The 21,743-nt window shown below is 33.2% G+C and overlaps 1 pseudogene; it reads left to right on the top strand.

Moving 5' to 3' along the window:
- The first annotated feature begins 9,484 nt into the window (after positions 1–9,484).
- Positions 9,485–21,743, top strand: part of LOC141489291 (kinesin-like protein KIF18A pseudogene) — a 33,208-nt pseudogene continuing 20,949 nt past the window's right edge.

The following is a 21,743-nucleotide window of genomic DNA, read 5'->3' on the forward strand; positions in this document are numbered from 1 at the left end:
CTGATAGACTACTGGAAACAATTAGCAAATTTAGCAAAGTTGAAGGATGTGAAATTAATCAACATAAATCCTTTCATATATATTTATATTTATATGTGTATGTGTGTGTGTGTGTGTGTGTGTGTGTGTGTGTGTGTGTGTGTGTGTGTGTATGTATACTAACAAGGTACAGCAGCATGAGAAAGAAAGAGAAATTCCATTTAAAATAACTGCAGATGGGGCGGCTAGGTGGCGCAGTATATAGAGCGCCGGCCCTGGAATCAGGAGTACCTGAGTTCAAATCTGGTCTCAGACACTTAATAATTACCTAGCTGTGTGGCCTTGGGCAAGCCAATTAACTCCATTTGCTTTACAAAAGCCTAAAAAAATAAAATAATAAAATAACTGCAGATAACATAAAATATTTGATAATCTACCTGCCAAGTCAGACTCAGAAACTATAGGAAACCATCTATAAAACATTTTTCATGCAAATAAAATGTAGTTTTAATAAGGACAAAAGTCAATTGTTCATGGGTAGGTTGAACTAATATAATAAAATTAACTTTCTTATTCAGAGCCCTACTGCTTAAACTTCCTAAAAATTAGTTTAGTTAACTAGGAAAAATAGAACTAAATTCATATGGAGGAACAAAATGTCAAGAATATCAAGGAAATTAATGAAAAAAATAAAAGGAAGGCAGCATAGCCATACCAGATCTTAAATTATATCATAAGGCATCAGTCATCAAAACTGCTTGGTACTGGGTAGGAAAGAGAGTGGTGGATCAGTGGAACAGATTAGGTGCAAAAGAAACAGCAGTAAATGATTATAGTAATCTGCTACTGGATAAGCCCCAAAGATTCTAGTTTCTGTGATAAAAACTCTTTGATAAAAAATTCTGGGAAACTGGGAGACAGTATGGTAGAAACTGGGCATAGACCAATATCTGGTACCCTATACCAGGATAAAGTCAAAATGAGTGCAGAATTTAGACATAAAGGATCACAATATAAGACAATTAAGAGAACAACTAATAGTTTAATTATCAGATCCATGGAAGAGGGAACAATTTATGATCAATGAAGAGACAGAGAACAATATAAAAAATAAAGTGAATAATTTTGATTACATTAAATTTAAAAGGTTTTGTGCAAATAAAATCACTACAACCAAGATGAAAAGGAATGTACTAAGTTGGGAAACAATTTTTGCAGCTAGTGTTTCCTGGTAAAGGTAGTATTCCCTAAATATACATATATATATGTATATATATATATATATACATATATATATATACATATATACATATATATATATATATATATGATTGAGTCAAATTTATAAAATCAAACATACAAAAAACCCCAAAACCTCAAGTTATTTGTCCAATGATAAATTGTCAAAGAATATGAAAAGGCAATTTTCAGACAAAGAAATCATAGCTATCTATAGTTATATAAATTGCTCTAAATTATTATTGATTAGAGAAATGCAGATTAATACATCTCTGAAATACACCTCACAGCTATCAGATTGACCAAGATGACTAGAAAGAACAATGGTCAAGGTTGGAGACAATGTGGGAAAACTGGGGCACTAATGCATTTTTAGTAGAATTGTTAATTGATCCAATCTTTCTGAAGAGCAATTGGGAATTTTTTCCTAAGGCCAATAAAAAAGATAAAATCTTATATATACAAAATATTCATAACAGTTATTTGTAGTGGCAAAAAATTGAAAGTTACCATTCATATCCAGAGAAGGAGGTATGGAATTTAAATGAAGACCAAAACTTATAATCTTCAGTTTTTAAAAGTTGTCATGTATTTGTCATATCATTTGTCTTTCTTCCTTTTGGATTTGATTCTTCTTTCACAACATGAGCAATATGCATCTATGTTTAGTGTGGTTATAAATGCAGATCCCCTATTAGTTTGCCTTCTGTCAGGGGAAGGAAGGGAGAAAAATGTAAAACTTAAATCCTTGCAAAAGAATGAATGGTAAAAACTAATGTTGTGTATAGTTAGAAAAATGAATAAAAGAAATAATTCATGAAGGATCCCCAGAACTTTCCTATTTTACTGGGTTGATATTAAGTAATAAGGTTGTTTTGTAATGCAGAAACCTAAAATTAAATAGATATTTGAAAAATGCAATTAATTACATAAAAATAAAATAAAATGTGACTTCACTTTACCTGTACTGAAAGGAGTTACTGGCATGACGAATTATTGTTTGCAGTTGATCTTGAAGGGGACTCTGGTTTCAGGGAGGTGATACCATGAAATGTCATTAAATTCAAAACTTAAATGAGAATGATGGACAAAAATCAACAATCTCATTTTCCTCTCCACAGTCCTCTGGGACTAGGGCAAGATATGGGTCAAGAAAATTGGATTTGAATTTGGATTCATTTGGAAAATTTGATCTTTTAAATTAGAGATATTTATCAGTGATTAAGGCTGAAGAGAGATGAGAAAAAGAGACCTAAAATGGATACTTTTGCTTAATTCAAGACAAACAAACTGTGAGGGCAAGACCCTCAGAGCTTCTCAATGATTAAGGCAGGTAAGTAAGAAATGAAGGAAAGAATAGTCTCTTTTTCATAATCATAAACAACAACAGGAAGAACAAAAAGTCAAAAAACTCGGTGGTGTTTCTGCCCCAAACTGAAACAACTGTTTTTAACATTCACTTTAAAACAAATAAAACTCAAACTATGAGAAAGTGGGTTTGGTCTGTTGTTCTACACTCCTGTTGAGCTACTATGAGACTGATGATGAACCTTTGTTTCATCATGTGATAGGGGACCAGTGGCAAGCAAGGGATAAGCATTTTTTCTTGTGGAGTGTTGTCTTGACTCTTTAAAGTTCTAATGATTTCAATGAGTCTCCAGCAAGCCCAGAGCAGTGAAAACTTTTTTCTCATTAAAATGTAACAAGTAATGGATTTGTTGAGTATCAAGTTATCATCATAATATATTTTTATAATATAGGTTTCTAGATAGTTATTGTGGTTGAAAGAAGTTTGGTAAAACCTATTATGTAATATTTTCATTATAATCATTATCCTCATCTGTATTTTATATTTCAATTTATACAATGCATGGAAAACATAAATACTAAGATTCTTGAAGACAAGGAGTGGTTTATTTGGAGCTCTTTGCATTTTTCCCTTTATGTTGACCAGAGTCAATTTCTTTATACTTTTTTTCTTCATTTATTTTTATATAAATATTTTATTTGTTTTCCAAATATATGCAATAGTGGTTTCTAATAATCATTTTTGGTAAGGATTTGAATTTTACAATCCCCCCCCATCTCCCTTCACTCCCCATCCCCCCCCTCACCCAAATAAGGCAATCTGAAAATCTTTATATTTTTTCCATGCTATCCATTGTTGAAATTGAATGTGTTGAGAGAAAAACACAAATCCTTGAGAAAAAATAAAATATGAGTGAAAGCAAAATTATGTAGTACATAACAAAACTTTTCAAAAAAAATTGAAAGTAATAATCTTTGTTTTTGGATTAAACTCTACAGGTTTTTCTCTGGATACAAATGGCATTCTCCATCATAGATCCCCTAAAATTATCCATGATTATTGCATTGATTATGGATGAGCAAGTCCATTAGGGTAGATCATCACCCCAATGTTGCTATTAGGGAATATAATGTTCTGTTTCTGCTCATCTCACTCAGCATCAGTTCATGCAAATCTTTACAGACTTCTCTGAAATCCCATCCCTCCTAGTTTCTAGTAGAACAATAGTGTTCCATAATGTGTATATATATATATATATATATATATATATATCATAATTTGTTCTGTCATTCCCCAATGACATTCACTCAATTTCCATTTCTTTGCCACCACAAATAGAGCTACTATGAATATTTTTGTACAAGAGATATTTTTACCCTTTTTCATGATCTCTTCAGGGTATATAATACCACCCAGTAGTGGTATTGCAAAGGGTATGCACATTTTTATTGCCCTTTAGGTATAATTCCAAACTGATCTCCAGAAAGTATGGATCAGTTCACAGTTCCACCAACAATGCTCTAGTGTCCCAGCTTTCCCACATCCCTTCCAACTGTGATCATTGTCCTTTCTGGTCCTATGGGTCAATCTGAGAGGAGTGAGGTGGTACCTCAGAGATGTTTTAATTTTACATTTCCCTAATTAGTAGTGATTTAGAGCAATTTTCATATGACCATGGCTAGCTTTGATTTCCTCATCTGCAAATTTCCTTTGCATATTCTTTGACCATTTGTCAATTGTGCAATGGCTTGATTTTTACTTTTAAGAAATTAGATTCAGTTCTCTATATATTGTAGAAAAGTGTCCTTTGTCAGAAGCATTAGTTGTAAAATTGTTCCTGAATTTACTACATTTCTTTTGATACTGATTACAGTGGTTTTGTTTGTGCAAAATGTAATAAAATGTAATAAAATTATCCAGTTTATTTCAATTATGTTCTCCATCTCTTCCTTGGTCACAAACTGCTTCCCTTTCCATATTATTTGTTCTCCTAGTTTGTTTATAATATTGGCTTTTATTTCTAAACACTGCACCAATTTTGAACTTTTCCTTGGAATAGGGTGAGAGATGTTGGTCTAATCCAAATTTTTCCCATACCACCTTCCAATTTTCCCAACAGTTTTTTTTTACAAATAGAGATGTCTTATCCCAGAATTAGGGCTCTTGGAGTTTATCAGACAACAGATTACTACAATCAATTCCTGCTGTCCCTTTTGTACCTTGTCTATTCCATTGATTCACCACTCAATTTCAAAGCTGATATCAGACAGTTTGCTTTATAATATAGTTTTAGAACTTGAAAGGCTAAGCCATCTTTTTTGCACTTTTTTTCATTAAATCCCTTGATATTCTTGATTTTCTTTCTCCATATGAATTTAGTTGCAATTTTTTCTAGCTCATTAAACCAATTTTTTTAAAAGTTTGATTGTTAAGGCAATAAATAAGTAGTTTAGTTTATGTAGAATTGTGATTTTTATTATATTATCTCAGTCTATCCATAAGCAGTTGATATTTGCTCAGTTATTTAACTCTGATTTAATTAATACCCAAGTATTTCATATTGTCTGAAGTTATTTTAAATAGGACTCATCTTTCTAACTCTTGATGCTGGATCTTACTAGTAATATATAGAAATGATCCTGTGACTTGGTTAAAATTGCTAATTGTTTTTAGTAGTTTTTTAGATGAATTTTTAGGGTTCTCTAGATATACCATCATGTCTTCTACAAAGAGTGAGAGGTTTTTATGCTTTCTTCCCTTCTCTATTTCCTTCAATTTCTTTGTCTTGTTTTATTGCTAAAGCTAACATTTTTTTTAGGGTTTTTTTGCAAGGCAGATGGGGTTAAGTGGGTTGCCCAAGGCCACACAGCTAGGTAATTATTGTCTGAGATCGGATTTGGACCCAGGTACTCCTGACTCCAAGGCCGATGCTTTATCCACTATGCCACCTAGCCTCCCCTTAAACCTTACATTTCTAATACATTATAGAATAGTAGTTTATCCACATTGAATATAATGCTTGTTTATGGTTTCAGATAGCTACTGTTTGTAATTCTAAGTTATAATATATTTATTCTTATGATCTCTAGTGTTTTTAGTAAAAAAAATAGGTGTTGTATTTGGTATAAGACTTTTTTCATCATCTATTGAGAAAATCATATGATTTCTGTTAGTTTCATTATTGATATAGTCAATTAATACTGACAGTTTTCCTAACCCCTAATTCCTGGTATAAATCTTGCTTGATCATAATGTGTTATCCTAGTGATAACCTGCTGTATACACTTTGCTAAAATTTAATTTAAGATTTTTGCATCCATAGTCATTAAGGAAATTGGTCTATAATTTTGTTTCTCTTTTTTTGATCATTCCTGGTTTAGGTATCAGCAAAATATTGCTGTCATAAAAGGAGTTGGCAGAGTTCCATCTTCACCTATTTTTCCATAAAGTTATATAGAATTGGAAATTGTTTCTTAAATTTTTAATAGAATTCACTTATGAATCCATCTGACCCTGGAAATTTTTTCTTAGGGTTCAAATATGGCTTTTTGAATTTCTTTTTTTTCTGAGATAGGGATATTTTGGTATTTAATTTCCTATTCATTTATATGGGACAGTTTTTATTTTTGTAAGTATTCATCCATTTCACTGAGATTATCAAATTTATTAGTGTACGGTTGGGCAAAGTAGTTCTGAATTATTATGTTAATTTCCTCCTCATTGGTGGTGAGTTCACCTTTTTCATTTTTCATACCAGTAGTTTTGTTTACTTCTTTCTTTTTTTTTAATCAAATTAACCAAAAATGTATCTACTTTATTGATTTTTTCATAAAAATAAACTTTGGTTTTATTTATTAGTTCAACAGTTTTCTTGTTTCTGATTTTATTAATTTTTCTTTTAATTTTTAGAATTTCTAATTTGGTATCTAATTGGGGTTTTTAAAAAATTATTCTTTCTCTAATTTTTTAAGTTGTATGCTTAGTTCATTGATTTCCTCTTTCTCTATTTTATTCATGTAAGCATTTAAATATACAATATATCCCCCTAATAACTGCCTTTGCTGTATTCCATAAGTTTTAGCAAGCTGTCTTGTTAATTGTCATTGTCTACAATGAAATCTTTATTTTTATCTATAATTTGTTGTTTGATCCACTCATTCTTTTTTTTTTTTGCAAGGCAAACGGAGTTAAGTGGCTTGCTCGAGGCCACACAGCTAGGTGATTATCAAGTGTCTGAGACCGGATTTGAACCCAGGTACTCCTGACTCCAGGGCCAGTGCTTTATCCACTGCACCACCTAGCTGCCCCGATCCACTCATTCTTTAAAAAAAAAAAGTTATTTTGTTTCCAATTAATTTAGTTCTCTGCCCATGGCCCATTATTGTATGTGGCTTTTATTGCATTGTGAACTGAGAAGGAAATAGTCACTATTCCTGCCTTTCTACACTTGTTAATGAGGGTTTTACCCCCCAAGGATGTGGTCAGTTTTTGTGTAGGTGCTATGTACTGGTGCCCATTCAATTTTCTCCAAAGGTCTATCATGTCTAGATTTTCCAACATTCCATTTACTTCCTTAACTTCCTTGTTGCTCCAAATTTTTACCTTTACTCTACATGTATCTCTCTGCTTCAAATGATTTTCTTGTAAGCAGCATTTTATAGGATTCTGTTTTTTAATCCACTCTGCTATTTCCTTACATTTTATGGGAGAGTTCATCCCATTCACATACAAAGTTATAATTACTAATTCTTTATTGCCCTCCTTGCTATTTTCCCTCTGTTTGTATTTTCTGCTTTTTTTCACCTTACCCATATTCCCCAGTATATTACTTCTGAATCACACCTCCTTCAGTGTGTTTTTACCCTTTATATTCAACTCTCCCTCCCACTCCTTTTCCCTTTCCCTTTGTTCCATCTTCCTTCCTTCGGTTTCTTCTGTCTCTTTACCTTCCCCTCCCCCTTTTCCCTCTTAACACTTGAAAGGTAAGATAAGTTTCTTAACTTATCTGAGTGTGTGTGTATGTTAATTCATCTTTGAGCCAAATCTGATGAGACTAAGATTCAGGTGGTTCTCACCTCCTCCCTTCTTCCCCTCTATTTCAATAAGTTCTTTGTCCCTGTTCATGTAATGTAATTTAACCCATTCAGTCTCCGCCATCCTCGTGTTTCTTTACTCTCCCCCCCTTTTTAGGAGATATTTTCTTCAAATCATTCTGAGTCATGGACAAGTCATGAGAGTCCATTAATTTTGGCTAAGTATATTCTCTCCAATAGATTTACAGTTCTCAAGAGTTTGAGAATCTTTCTCCCAGGTGTGGATATAGCCAGTTTCATCTTACTGAACAACAGTTTTTTCTTCTTTTCCTTTTTTTTTTACCTTTTCATGTATCTATTGAGTCTCCTGTTTGAAGTCCGAATTTCCTTTTTAGCTCTGGTCTTTTCATCAGGTAAAGTTGAAAGTCTCCTATTACTTTAAATGCACATCATTTTCTCTGGAAGGGAAGACTCAGTTTTGCTGGATAGTGAATTATTGACTGCATTCCAAACTTCTTTGCTCTTTGGAATATCACATTCCAGGCCCTTTGTTCCTTTAATATTTTTTGCAAGGCAATGGGGTTAAGTGGCCTGTCCAAAGTCACACAGCTAGGCAATCACTAAATGTTTGAAGCTGGATCTGAACTCAGGTACTCCAGGGCTGGTGCTCCATCCACTATGCCACCTAGTTGCCCCTGTTCCTTTAATGTTAATGCAGCCAGGTCATGTGTAATCCTAACTGTGATTCCCTAGTATCCACATTGTTTTTTTTTTTTCTGGCTGCTTGCAGGATTTTCTCTTTTATCTGACTATTCTGGTATTTGGCCACACTATTCCTTGGTGTTTTCACTTTGGGATCCCTTTCAAGAGGGGATCAATATATTCTTTCAAAACTATTTTTCAGGTCTAGCTAAGTGGCACAGTGGATAGAGAGGACATGAGTTCAATTCTGGCCTCAGACACTTAATAATTGCCTAACTGTGTGACTTTGGGCAAGTCACTTAACCCCATTGACTTAAATAAATAAAATTAAAAAAAACTATTTTGCCCTCTGGTTCTATGATATCAGCACAATTCTCTTTCACTATAACCTAAAGTAATCATTTCAACTTTTTTTTTAATCCTCAATGTTTTCAGGAAACCCAATGATTCTTAGTTTGTCTCTTGGGGATCTATTCTCTAGGCCACTAGATTTGCCAATGAGATATTTTTCATTTTCTTTTATTTTTTTTTAAATAAAGATTCTTGTTGTCTCATGAAGTCATTATTTTCCACAAATACCAATTTAATTTTAGAGGAAAATTTTTCTTAATTTACATTTTACAACTCCTTTTCCAATTGGTCAATTCTATTTTTGAATTCTTATTTTTGAATTCTAAATTTCCATTTTCTCAATTGTGATTTTTGAGAAAATTATTTTATTTTTGTGTTTGCTCAAATGTATTGTTGTTTTCTTGTAGCAAGATGATAATTTTCTCTTGTGTTTCTCTTCCCAATTTTTGCAGTTGATTTTTAAACTCCTTCCTCATCTTTTCTAAGAAGTCTTTCTGGGCTGATGACCAATTCATATTCTCCTCAGAAGTTCTAGATCTCTTTGTGTTGGAACTTTTTCTTCAAGATAGCTTTCAATGTAACCCCCTTTCTGCTGACTTTTCTCCATTTTTCCTGGATCTTGTGTTCAGGGAGGTGCTGGTTCATAGACCATTGGTCTTGAAATCCCCAGAGGCTGCTCACTGACTTTAGTAACTCTAAGTAGGCCAATCACTAGGGGATGCTCAGCACTTTCCCTAGAGTGTCTGTGACCTTGATTAGTAGCCCACTCCCTTGGTTTGGATTGGGGAGGTTGGGTGCCCACTCCTGATCCTAAGAGGAGGAGGGTTTGTTATTGTGTTTGTACTGGGAAGAGTCACTTTTTCCCACAGGAATGAGGGATGGAAGGAGACTCAACTGGAAACATGGGGACTTTGCTGAAAATATGGAGCTCATGGCCCAGTCTTTCAGACCAGCCAAGGTGACCATATCAAACTATCCCTCCAGCTTAACTGGGACTCTCCTACCTGCCACTCATGCAGCCAAATCTTCTTTGACTGTTCCCAGGTTAGTCTCCAGGCCTCACCCTGCTGTACTGGCTCTCTTCTCTCTGCCCCCCAGCTCACCCATGCTCTCCTGAGACAGTCCTTGCTGGTAGACACTCTCCTAGGTTCTTTTCTGTATTTTGTGGATCCAAATTCTATTAAGAGTCTTGATTCATTTTAGTTCTAAGGGAATGCCAGAAGAACTTAAGACCATGCCTGGTTTCTCTCTGTCATCTTGAGTGAAAGAACAGGAGTCAATTTCATTGCTTGGCAAAGAGTGAGCAATTTAAAAAAAGTTTGTTTTGTTTCAAATATTTTGTAATAATAATAATAATAATAATAATAATAATATATTTTTAAATCCCTATTTATATTTAGGAGCCAGCATGGTACTATTGACAACAACACTAGATTTGGAGGTCAAAACCTATATTTGTACCCTCTTTCTTCTACTTTTTGCCTGACTTCAATCATGTCCCAGCTACAATTCAACCTTCTACAAGAAGCATATTGATCATTCTTTATTGTAGTGGTTTTCTTCTATTGATTATTTCCAGTGTATTTTGTCTGTACATAATTGAAAAAATACCATTTTTCACATCACCCTATGAATTCTTTGAGAGTATATATTACCCTTTGTACCCTCAATGCTTAATATCTAAGTGCTTAATAAATACATAATGATTGACTATGTGGCAAATCATATTATTGTTCTCAGTCTGTTACTTCAAATATAAGCAGTTAGATGGCACAATAGATAAAACATTGAATTTGTAATCAAGAATTTCAAAATTTAAATTCCATCTCAGACATATACTTAACATGCTTCAGTCTTAGTTTTCTCATTTGTAAAATGAGCATGTCTCTGATCTGAAATCCAAATTGACAAACTGATATTTCTGACAAGGTGATATTCCTAAGATATGAACAAGTCACCCGCTGCTCAATCTTTCCTGTACTTCACTTACTTGATTTTCTAAATCCTTTTTGAGCTGGATAGGTGACCACAACCACTCCTTTCTTCCCTGGAACAATCAAAAGGTTCCCTGCTCCTTTGTAGCAGCAAACTCTATTTTGCTACTGCTCCTCTTCTTCCTGGTACAGCAAATCAGGACTACAACCCAGATCTAAGTATGGACAAAATCACAGAGTCCTGTCTCAGTGATAGCAAAGAGACCCTTTTTTGTCTCCTTCTAAGGCCCTTATCATATGTGGATCAAGAACTCTGGAATCAGCTGTCCCTTTTACTTATCAGTGGCTCTCAAGGCTTGATCTTGGTCTGTTACGCCAGGGTCTATACTGCTTAGACTTGTACTGGACTCTACTCCATTCTCACCCTGGTGCAACTAACTTTTCCTGTTGACCTTTCAATTTGATTCAGTGTTTTGAGGCTGAGAGATCTGGTAACTGTCACAGCTGCTACTGATGTTGTCATCCAGTTGTCTATTTCTGGATTACTGGAGTTGATCTGTGTTAGTGCATATTTTGATGTATTGTGTTCTTTCATCCTTGTGCAACAGATTTTCCTGCTGACCTAAATTTTCTTGAACTGGAAAATGCTTTCATTCCATCTCTTTCTTGGTTCTGTCTCTCTTGAAACTTTTTAGAATCAGTATGTAAAGATATTTGTGGGAACTGCACTGAGAGAAACCTAGACAAGTATCTCCCTTTACTTTTCCATATTGACTCTGCCTCTCCTTTCAATTCTATCATTCTATGCACTTTCTCTGATAACTTGAATGTGTTCCCAATTCACATATGTAAATATGAACATGCACATGAGGAACTTTGTATGTCAATTGCACATGTGATTTCATTAATATAGATATCTAAGACAACATTCCTGCAAGTAATAATATTTTAGAATTTCTAGAATTTCTAGATCACTGAAAATGACTTGCACAAGTTCACATAGTCCATATGCCTCAGGTACATAATACGAAGCAGAAACTTTCTGACCTTGGGGCCAGCTTTCTCTTTCCAATTTGCCACTGTGGCCAATTGTCCCCTGCAATAGAAAATAATTTTCTTAAGACAGGAACTATTTTATTTTGTTCTCCATACATCTCTAGGATCCAGTAGAGTGCTTGAAGCATTGTAGGCATGTAGGAAATGCTTTTCGATTAATTGAATATAGCCAAACTTGAAAAGTTAGTGGCAAATAAGTATTTGGATGTGGCAAGGATAATTTAGGTCAAGTATGATCCTTACTAAACTCATCAAAATTTGATAGCAAGGTGAATTGCTAATTGGTGAGTTATTCACCAAGTAGGATATTGAATGATGACCTTACATTTGTGAGAATCATTATTCAGAAAAGATGTGGATGTAATACATGAATAAAGGTTTATGAAAAAGAAAAGCTTCTACAATTGGTATAGTATTCTTACTGTTGAAGGAATAAAGATCAAAGAAAAGGGAAAAAGATCTAATTTCTACAAAAAATATTTATAGCAGCTCTTCTTGTGGTAGTAAAGCAATGGAAATTGAAGTCATACCTATCAGTAGGGTACTGATGAACAAATTTTCTTGTGATCTTCATGGAATGCTATTGTACTATAAGAAAGGAGAAGTCATGAACTCATACAAAGTGAAATTAGAAAAGTCAGATCATTGTACTCAATAAAACAGCTATATTATATATGTGAACCAAGAAAAGATAAATTCTGGTGAAAACAATGATCCAGTATAATTACAAAGAACCTATAATAAATAATTGGTATCTATCTCTAAAGAGATAAGTGGCAAATTCTAAATGTAGATTGAAGCATTCTTTTAAACTTCATTTTTCTGGGTTCTTTTTGCAACATGGCAATATGAAAATCTGTTTTGCATGACTTTCTAAGTATAATGAATAAAATATTGGATGCTTTCTCAAGCAGGTAGAGAATAGAAGGGAAGAAGAGAATTGGAAATGAAATTTTTAAGAAAAGAATGAAACCATGCGACCTGATCTTGGGTGAATTCAAGATGGCAGCACAAATTTAGGAAGCTTCAGTTTCTGAAACAATTTTAAATGAAGCCTCTAAATGGACACTAAAGTGACAGAACCCACAAAAACAAAATGAAACAAAGCAAAACAAAAAAAGAAATAAAGTGGCAGTTATTCATCTCAGGATTTCTTAGAGGAGTTTCAGAAAAGATCTTTTCCACATGGGTAAAAAGAGAATGCAATGAGGAGATTAAGGAAATCAGAGGGAGGTAATTAGAAACAGCACAGCTCATGTTCTAGTTCAGCAGGCCAGTGGTACTACAGGCCAACAGTGAGGGTCCCAAACTCAACTTAGATGGCAAAATTTGAGCATGGGAATGCTGTGCAGCAAGTACATTTAGTTAGGGCTGAGCTACCCTAACATATAGAAGGACCTGAGATTCCCGTGTAGAAAACCAGGGACCAGACTGACATCTTTCCCCCAGCAGAAAGAGCTTGTGATTATATTCCCAGATGCTCTAGGAGCAGAGCTCAACTATCAAAATGAAAATAATAAAAAAAGAAAAAAATTGTCAACCATAGGAAATTAATTTTCTGATAGCATAGATAAAAATATCATCTCAAAAGATAAAAAAGTGACAAAATATCTACATGTGAAACCTCAAAGAAATTACCAATATTACCAATGGATTTAGATTAGAATAAAATGTAAGCTTTACAAAATTATAAACCAGAAAAATAGATTTGGGAGAGGTAATTTATGAGTTATTGGTCTACCAGAAATTCATGAGCAAAAATAGAACCTGCGCAATATTTTTCAAAAAAATTATCATGTAAAACTCCCCTAAAATCTTAGAAATGAAAATAAACTAGTCATTGAAAGAGTTTATCAAACATACAAAGAATGAGATCCCCAACTAAAATCTCCAAGAAATATTATAGTCAAATATCAGAATTCTCACCTAAAGGAGAAAATACTATAATCAGACAAAAAGAAGAAATTTAAATACTAGGGAGTCAGAGTCAGAATTACACATAATTTGTCAGCTTCAATAATAAAGTATTGCAGTACAGGAATATGATATTCTGGAAGGTTGGACTATAGTCAAAAATCAACTACATAGAAAAATTCAGCATATTCTTCAAGTGTAAAATATGGACTGTCAAACATGCCTGATTAAAAGACTAGAACTGAACAGAAAATTTCATCTTCAAATATTAGTCTCAAGGGATGCTTAAAAATAAGAAGAGAAAAAAATATTATTCAATAAGATTAAACTGTCTATATCCTTAAATGGAAAGATAATACAACACTTTAAAATTGTATTTCTTTTAGGAAAGATGAAAGAGGCACACAAAGAAGCATAAATAGAAGGTGTGAGTATAAATTGACTATGATGTGTTGCTACTTATAATTCTTTAGAAATGTATTTCTGTTGGGATGGTTTAAGGAAGTGAACTTGAAGAAACGGTATAGGCTTAAATTCACTATGATGTGACAGTACTTTTAGCTTTCTATTGGCTCAAACGTACTTAGACAGATTGTAGAAATGAAGTGATTAGTATATACTGATTCTTGAGAATTGTCCTTCTACTCAGACAGTTGAAAGGAGAATATACTTTGATAAAAGATGTGAGTATAAGACAGTTATAAAATCAAACAAAAAAAGAAATATATTAGGAAAAGAAGGCAGAGGCAGTAGAGGACACCACATGAAGAGGCACAAAGGAACTATTATAATGGAGGGAATGGAGGGTTTGAGCACTGAAAAATAACTTATTCTCAATATATTTCATTCAGATACCCAATTGAATTTAAAATTTATCTTACCCTATAGAGAAGTTGAAAGTGAAAGGAGGAAAGGAAGGGGACAAAGGCAATAATAAAAGGGAGGTAGAAAGGAAAAGTAAATATAAGAGTTTTAAAAATGTAAAGAATGAAAGGGAGGAAAAAAAAGATGGTTACAGGACATAGACATAAAAAAACAATACTATAAGCAAATTAGAAGACCAAAGACTATTTTATCTGTCAAATCTATGGAAAGGTTAGCAGTTTATTACTAAGGAAGAGTTGGAGAACATCACCAAAAACCAATTAGATGATTTCGATTACATTAAATTAAAAAAACTTTTGCACAGATAAAACCACTGTAACCAAAATCAAAAGAAATATAGTAAATTGGGAAACAATCTTTACAACTAATGATTCTGACAAAGGACTCATTTCTAAAATATACATTTTTAAAACAAAAAACCAATTCCCAAATGACAAATGGTCAAAGGATATGCAAAGCAATTTACAGATGAGGAGATCAAAGCAATCCATAGTCATATGAAAAAATGCTCTAAATCATTAATTATTAGAGAAATGCAAATTAAAGCTTCTCTGAGGTACCACCACACACCTCTCAGATTGGCCAATATGCCCAGAAAGGATAATCATCATTGTTGGAAGGGTTGTGGGAAGTCTAGGACAATACTACACTGTTGGTGAAGCTGTGAACTTATCCAACCTTTCTGGAGAGCTATTTGGAATTATGCCCAAAGGGCAACAAAAATATGCATACCCTTTGACCCAGCAATACCACTACTGGGTCTATATCCTGTAGAGATGATGAAAAAGGGTAAAAACATCACTTGTACAAAAATATTTATAGCAGCCCTGTTTGTGGTGGCAAAGATTTGGAAAGGAAGTAATTGTCCTTCAGTTGGGGAATGGCTTAGCAAACTGTGGTATATGTATGTCATGGAACACTATTGTTCTATTAGAAACCAGGAGGGACGGGATTTCAGGGAAGCCTGGAGGGATTTGCATGAACTGATGCTGAGTGAGACTAGTAGAACCAGAAAAACACTATATACCCTAACAGCAACATGGGGGTGATGACCAATCTTGAAGGACTGAAGGACTTGCTCATTCCATCAGTGCAACAATCGGGAACAATTTTGGACTGTCTGCTAAGGAGAGTGCCATCTGTATCCATGTAAGGAGATGTGGAGTTTGAACAAAGTTCAAGGACTATTCCCTTTAATTTAGGAAAAAAACAGATATCTTATTGTCTGTAGTTGTTACCTCTTAGACTTTTTGTCTCTTCTTTAAGGATATGATTTCTCTCTCATCACACTCAATTTGGATCAAGGTACAACATGGAAACAAAGTAAAGACTGACAGATTGGTTTCCGTGGGGTGTTGGGGGAGGGCAGTAAGATTGGGGGGAAAATTGTAAAACTCAAATAATATCCTTAATAAAAATAAGACTTACTTTAAAAAAAAGAAAGTAAAAAAAGAAAAGGAGCTGATGGAAGTGAGAACAAATGGAGGAAAACAGCAAGTCAAAAGCAAACTACTGATGAGCGATAAGGAGAAAGGAAAGAGAAAAGAACAATCTAGGGGAAGAGAGGATAGAGGGAAATTACAAAGTTTGCGATCCTAATTGTGAATTGTGAATAAGATGAATTCTCCCATAAAAAATTAAGATGCTAGCAGAGTGGTTTAAAAATGAGAATCATACAATGTATTGTTTACAAGAAACACATTTGAAGATAAGAGATACACAAAGAGCAAAGGCAAAAGACTGGAGCAGAATACAATTTGCTTCAGATGAAGTGGATAAAATAGGGATAGCAATTCTAATCTCAGTTAAAGCAAAAGAAAAAATAGATATAATTGAAAGGGATGAGGTACCATAACCAACAAAGTAACATTAGTCTTAAACATATACAAATTGAGAGGTAAAACTATACAGATTCTTAGAGGAGAAGCTAATAGAATTAACAAAAGGCAGAGACAGCAAAACTATATAAATGGGGGCCTTCTCTCAGAATCAGAAAAATATAGACACAATATAAAGAAAGAGAATTTAAGAAGATGAATAGAATTTTAGAAAAGATGATATGGTACACTCTTGGAAAAATTGAATGGGGATAGAAAGAAATCTATCTTCTTCTCTGATGGATATGGCATCTATAGAAAAAAAAAATGACCATATATTTGGGCTTTAAAAACCTTACCATCAAATGCAGAAAAGCAGAACTATTGAATTTGACCTTTTCAGACCATGATGCAATAAAATCACATGAAATTAAGGACCTTGGAGAGATATACCTAAAACTAATTGGAAACTAAACAATGAAATTTTAAAAAATAAGTGCATCAAATGACAAATCGTAAGAAAAATTAAGGATTTTATCCAAGACAATGACAGAAATGAGACAACATATGAAAAGTTATGGGATGCAGCAAAAGTAGGTTTTAGGGGAAATATTATATTTCTAAATGCTTGCATGAATAAAACAGAGAAAGAGGAGATCAATGAACTGTGAGTACAACTAAAAACGCAGGAGAAATAAAAATTATCCCTCCTCCTAATTAAATTTCAAATTAGAAAATCTGAAAATTTAAAGTGAAATTATTAAATCTAAGGCAGAAAACTATTGAACCTAAAAAAAACAGGCATTGGTTTTAAGAAAAAAACATTAAAATAGATAAACTTTTCTTAGATTAAAAAACAAGAAAGAAGAAAATCATACCCCTAGTATCGAAAATGAAAAATGTGCAATTCATGATCAATGAAGAGGAACTTAATGTAGTAAATGAAACTATTTTGCCCAACTATATCCTAATAAATTTGATAATCTAAGTGAAATGGATTAATATTTACAAAAATATAACTTGTCTGGGTCAAAAGAAAAGCAAAAATACTTTAAAAATCTTATTGAAGAAAAATAAATGGAACAAACCATCAATGAGCTACCTAAGGAAAAAAATCTCCAGGCCCAGGTGGATAATCAAGTAAATTATACCAAGCATTTGAGGAGAAATTAGTTTGAACTTCTATATAAAGTATCTGAAAAAAAAAGCAGGTGAAGGAGGTATTCTCTGAAATTTCTTCTATGACACTGATCTGGTGCTGATACCTAAACCAGAAGAGTAAAACAGAGAAAAAAAAAATTATAGAACAATTTCCCTAATGGATATGGATACAAAAATCTTAAATAAAATATCAACGAAGTGATTATAGCAAGTTTTCACTAAGATAATATAGTATGTTAAAGAAGAATTTATACCAGGAAGGCAGAGTTGGTTCAATATTAGAAAAACTATCAACATAAATGATCATATCAATCTAACAGAAATCATATGATTATCTCAATAAATGCTAAAAAAAGCTTTTGACAAAATATAACACTAATTCCTATTAAAAACACTAGAGAATATAGGAATAAATGGAATGTTCCTTATAACAATAAGCAATATCTAAAACTGTCACCAAGCATTAAATGTAATGGGGGTAAACTGGTAGCATTCCCAAAAAGATCAGGGGTAAAACAAAGATGCCCTTTATCACCAGTATTTTTCAGTATTGTAATAGAAATATTAGCTTTAGCAAAAAGAAGAAAAAGAAGTGGAAGGAATCAGGATCAGTTAATGAAGAAACAAAATCATTTGTTGCAGTTGATATGATGGCATACCTAGAGAACCCTAGAAAATCATCTAAAAAACTCTTCAAAACAATTTGCAACTTTAGGAAAGTCACAGGATATAGAATAAAGCCACATAAATCCTCAGCCTTTCTATATATTACTAATAAGATATAGCACCAAGACATAGAGAGAGAAATCCCATTTAAAATAACTTTAGAAAATATAAAATACTTGGGAGTTGACCTGCCAAGGCAGATTCAGAAACTTTATGAAAAAAAGGTATAAAACATTTTTCACATAAATAAAATCTGATCCATATAACTTGGCAAATGTCAATATGGATGAGTCAGGCTAATGTTATAAAAATGGAAATTCTACCTGAATTAAATAACTTATTTAGTGCTCCATCAAACTTCCAAAAAATTACTTTAGTAAACTAGAAAAAATAATAACTAAATTCATATGGAGGAACAAATGGTCAGGAATATAAAAATAATTAATGAAAAAATTGCAAACGAAGGTGACCTGGCCATACCAGATCTAAAATTGAAAAGCTTCAGTCATCAGAACTATTTAGGACAGGCTAAGAAGTAAAGTGATGAATCAATGGAATAGATTAGTTGCAAAAGAGACAAAAGTAAATGACTATAGTAATATATTGTTTGATAAACACAAAGTTTCGAGCTTCTGGGTATGAGGGCTCACCCTTTAATAAAAAACTACTGGGAAAACTGTAAAACAGTATGGTAGAAACTAGGTGTAGAACAACATCTAATACCCTATATCAAGATAAAGTTGAAATGAATTCAAGAATTAGACAGAAAACATAATATTATAAGCCAATTAGGAGAGAAATGAGTAGTTTACCTGTCCGTTCTATGGAAAGTCAAGCAGTTTATGACAAAGAAGAGAGAACATTATAAAAAATACAAACTGCAAAATTGTGATTAAATTAAATTAAGAAGGTTTTGCAGAAACAAAACCACTACAACCAAGATTAAATGGAATGTAATAAGTTGGAAAACAATTTTTTACAACTAGTGTTTCTGACAAAGAACTCATTCTTAAAATATATAGAGAACTGAATCAAATTTATAAAATTAAAACATATCATTTCCAAATTGATAAATGGTCACAAGATATGGAAAGGCAACTCTCAGAAAAAAGAAATCAAAGCTATCTATATTCATATGAAAATTGCTCTTAATGTTGATTAGAGAAATGCAAATTTCTCTGAGGTGCCACCTCACATCTTTCAGATTGGCTGCTAAGATTAGAAATAAAAATAATGAATATTAGAGGGGCTATAGAATACTGGGATTCGAATGCATTGTTGGTTGAGTTTTGAAATGATCCAAACGTTCTGGAGAGCAATTTGCAATTATGTCCAAAGGGCAATAAAAGTGTGCATAACATTTAATCCAGCAACACAGCTACTGGGTTTGTATCTTGAGGAAATCAAGAAAAAAGGATAAACTTCATATTTAGAAAAATATTTATAGCGACTCTTTTTGGAGTGTCAAAGAATTGGAAATCCAGGTATGTCCATCCATTGAGGAATAGTGAACAATATTCATATATATGATGGAACAATATTGTTTATAAGAAATCATGAGATTTGAGATTTTGGAAAAACCTGGAAAGAATTGCAAGACTTGATACTAACTGAAATGAGCAGAACCATAAGAACATTATACACACTAACAACAACATCATGGGGGTGTTGAATGACCAAGATTAACTTGTTCATTTCAACAGTACGATAATCAAATACAATTTTAATGGACTTCGGATGTAAAACACCATCCATATCCAGAGAAGAAAATGTGGAGCTTAAGTGAAGAATAAATCTTATTGTATTCAATTTTTAACAATTGCCCTATGTATTATGTAATTTTTCCTTTCTAATGTTTTCTTTATTCCATTTGAACCTGATTCTTCTCTCATAGCATGATGAATATTAATCTATGTTTAGCATAATTATAAATGTAGAACCTTTTTCAGATTGCTTTCTGCTGGGGGAGGTGGGAGGGAAAGGAGAGAGAAAGAAAAATTGCTATATTCCAAATCTTGCTAAAAATGATTGGTAAAAACTACTGTTGCATGTTGTTTAAAAATAAATAAATAAAATACTTAAAAAATATGTATTAATGCCCAAAGAGCAACAGAAATGCACATATCCTTTGATGTAGCAATACCACTACTGGGTCTATACCCCAAAGAGATGATTAAAAAGGGTAAAAATATCACTTGTACAAAAATATTCATAGTAGCCCTGTTTGTGGTGGCAAAGAATTGGAAGTCAAGGAAATGTCCTTAAGTTGGGGAATGGCTTAGCAAACTGTGGTATATGTATGCCATGGAACACTATTGTTCTATTAGAAACCAAGGGGCATGGGAATTCAGGGAAGCCTGGAGGGATTTTCAAGCAGTGATGCTGAGTGAGATGAGCAGAACCAGAAAAACATTGTACACCCTAATAGCAACATGGGGGTGATGGTCAACCTTGATGGACTTTTTCATTTCTTTTTTTCTTTTAGGTTTTTGCAAGGCAAATGGGGTTAAGTGGCTTGCCAAAGGCCACACAGCTAGGTAATTATTAAGTGTCTGAGGTCAGATTTGAACTCAGGTACTCTTGACTCCAGGGCCGATGCTCTATCTACTGTGCCACCTAGCCACCCCTCCACTGTGCCACCTAGCTGCTCCTTACTTGCTCATTTCATCATTGCAACAATCAGGGACAATTTGGGGCTGTTGGCGATGGAGAATGCCATGTGTATCTAGAGAAAGAACTGTGGAGTTTGAACAAAGACCAAGGACTATTACCTTTAAGTTAGGGAAAAAACCCTGAAATCTTATTGTCTGATCTTGCTATCTCTTATACTTTATGTTTCTTCCTTAAGGATAAGATTTCTCTCTTATCACATTCAATTTGGATAAATGTATGGCATGGAAACAATGTAAAGACTGGCAAATTGCCTTCAGTGGGGGATGGGGGAGGGAAGTAAGATTAAGGGAAAAGTTGTAAAACTCAAAATAAATAAAACCTGTTTTTTTAAAAAAGATAAGTATACCGGGAGAAGGTGGGCCATTAGAAGAAGCACATGAAGAAGTACAAAGTACCTATTATAGTAGAGGGAAAGAAGGGAGAATGTGAGCATTGAGTAAATCTTAACTTTGAACAGATTTTGCCCAAAGAGGGAATGACATATATTCACAAATGGGTTTAGAAATTTGACCTTTTCTATAGGCAAATCAGAGTAACGAAGTGGAAAGAAAGGGGAAGAAGGAACTAATTAAAGGGAATGGGAAAGTAAATGTAAAGGTAAAGCTAACACTAAAGTAAAAGTTGTGTAAAAACAAATGGGGCTCCCTTTCTGATAGTGGTCAATGGATTCATTCAAGGGCATTTTTTCTTCTTGTTTTAGCTATTAGACCAGTTTTTCATGTTATTTTCTGGAAAGATATTGTTGCAGCTCTTTTTTTTTCTGAATGTGACATTCAGGTACAATAATTTATTACTTTCTCTCCTGGATTTATTTTTTCCTGCTAGGTCATTTTTCTTAAGATATGCTTTACATGTTCTTCTATTTTTTAAGCCTTTCTTTTGCTTGATGGAATCTTGCAAGATATTTCATAGAGTTGTTCGTATCTATTTAGTCAATTCAATTTTAATGTTTTTTACTTTCTTCAGTTAGCTTTAGTGTTTCCTTTTTCCAATTGCTTAATTTTATTTTTAGATGAGTAATTTT

This window comes from Macrotis lagotis, chromosome 5, assembly GCF_037893015.1.
Source record: "Macrotis lagotis isolate mMagLag1 chromosome 5, bilby.v1.9.chrom.fasta, whole genome shotgun sequence".
In the NCBI taxonomy this organism is placed as follows: Eukaryota; Metazoa; Chordata; class Mammalia; order Peramelemorphia; family Peramelidae; genus Macrotis; species Macrotis lagotis.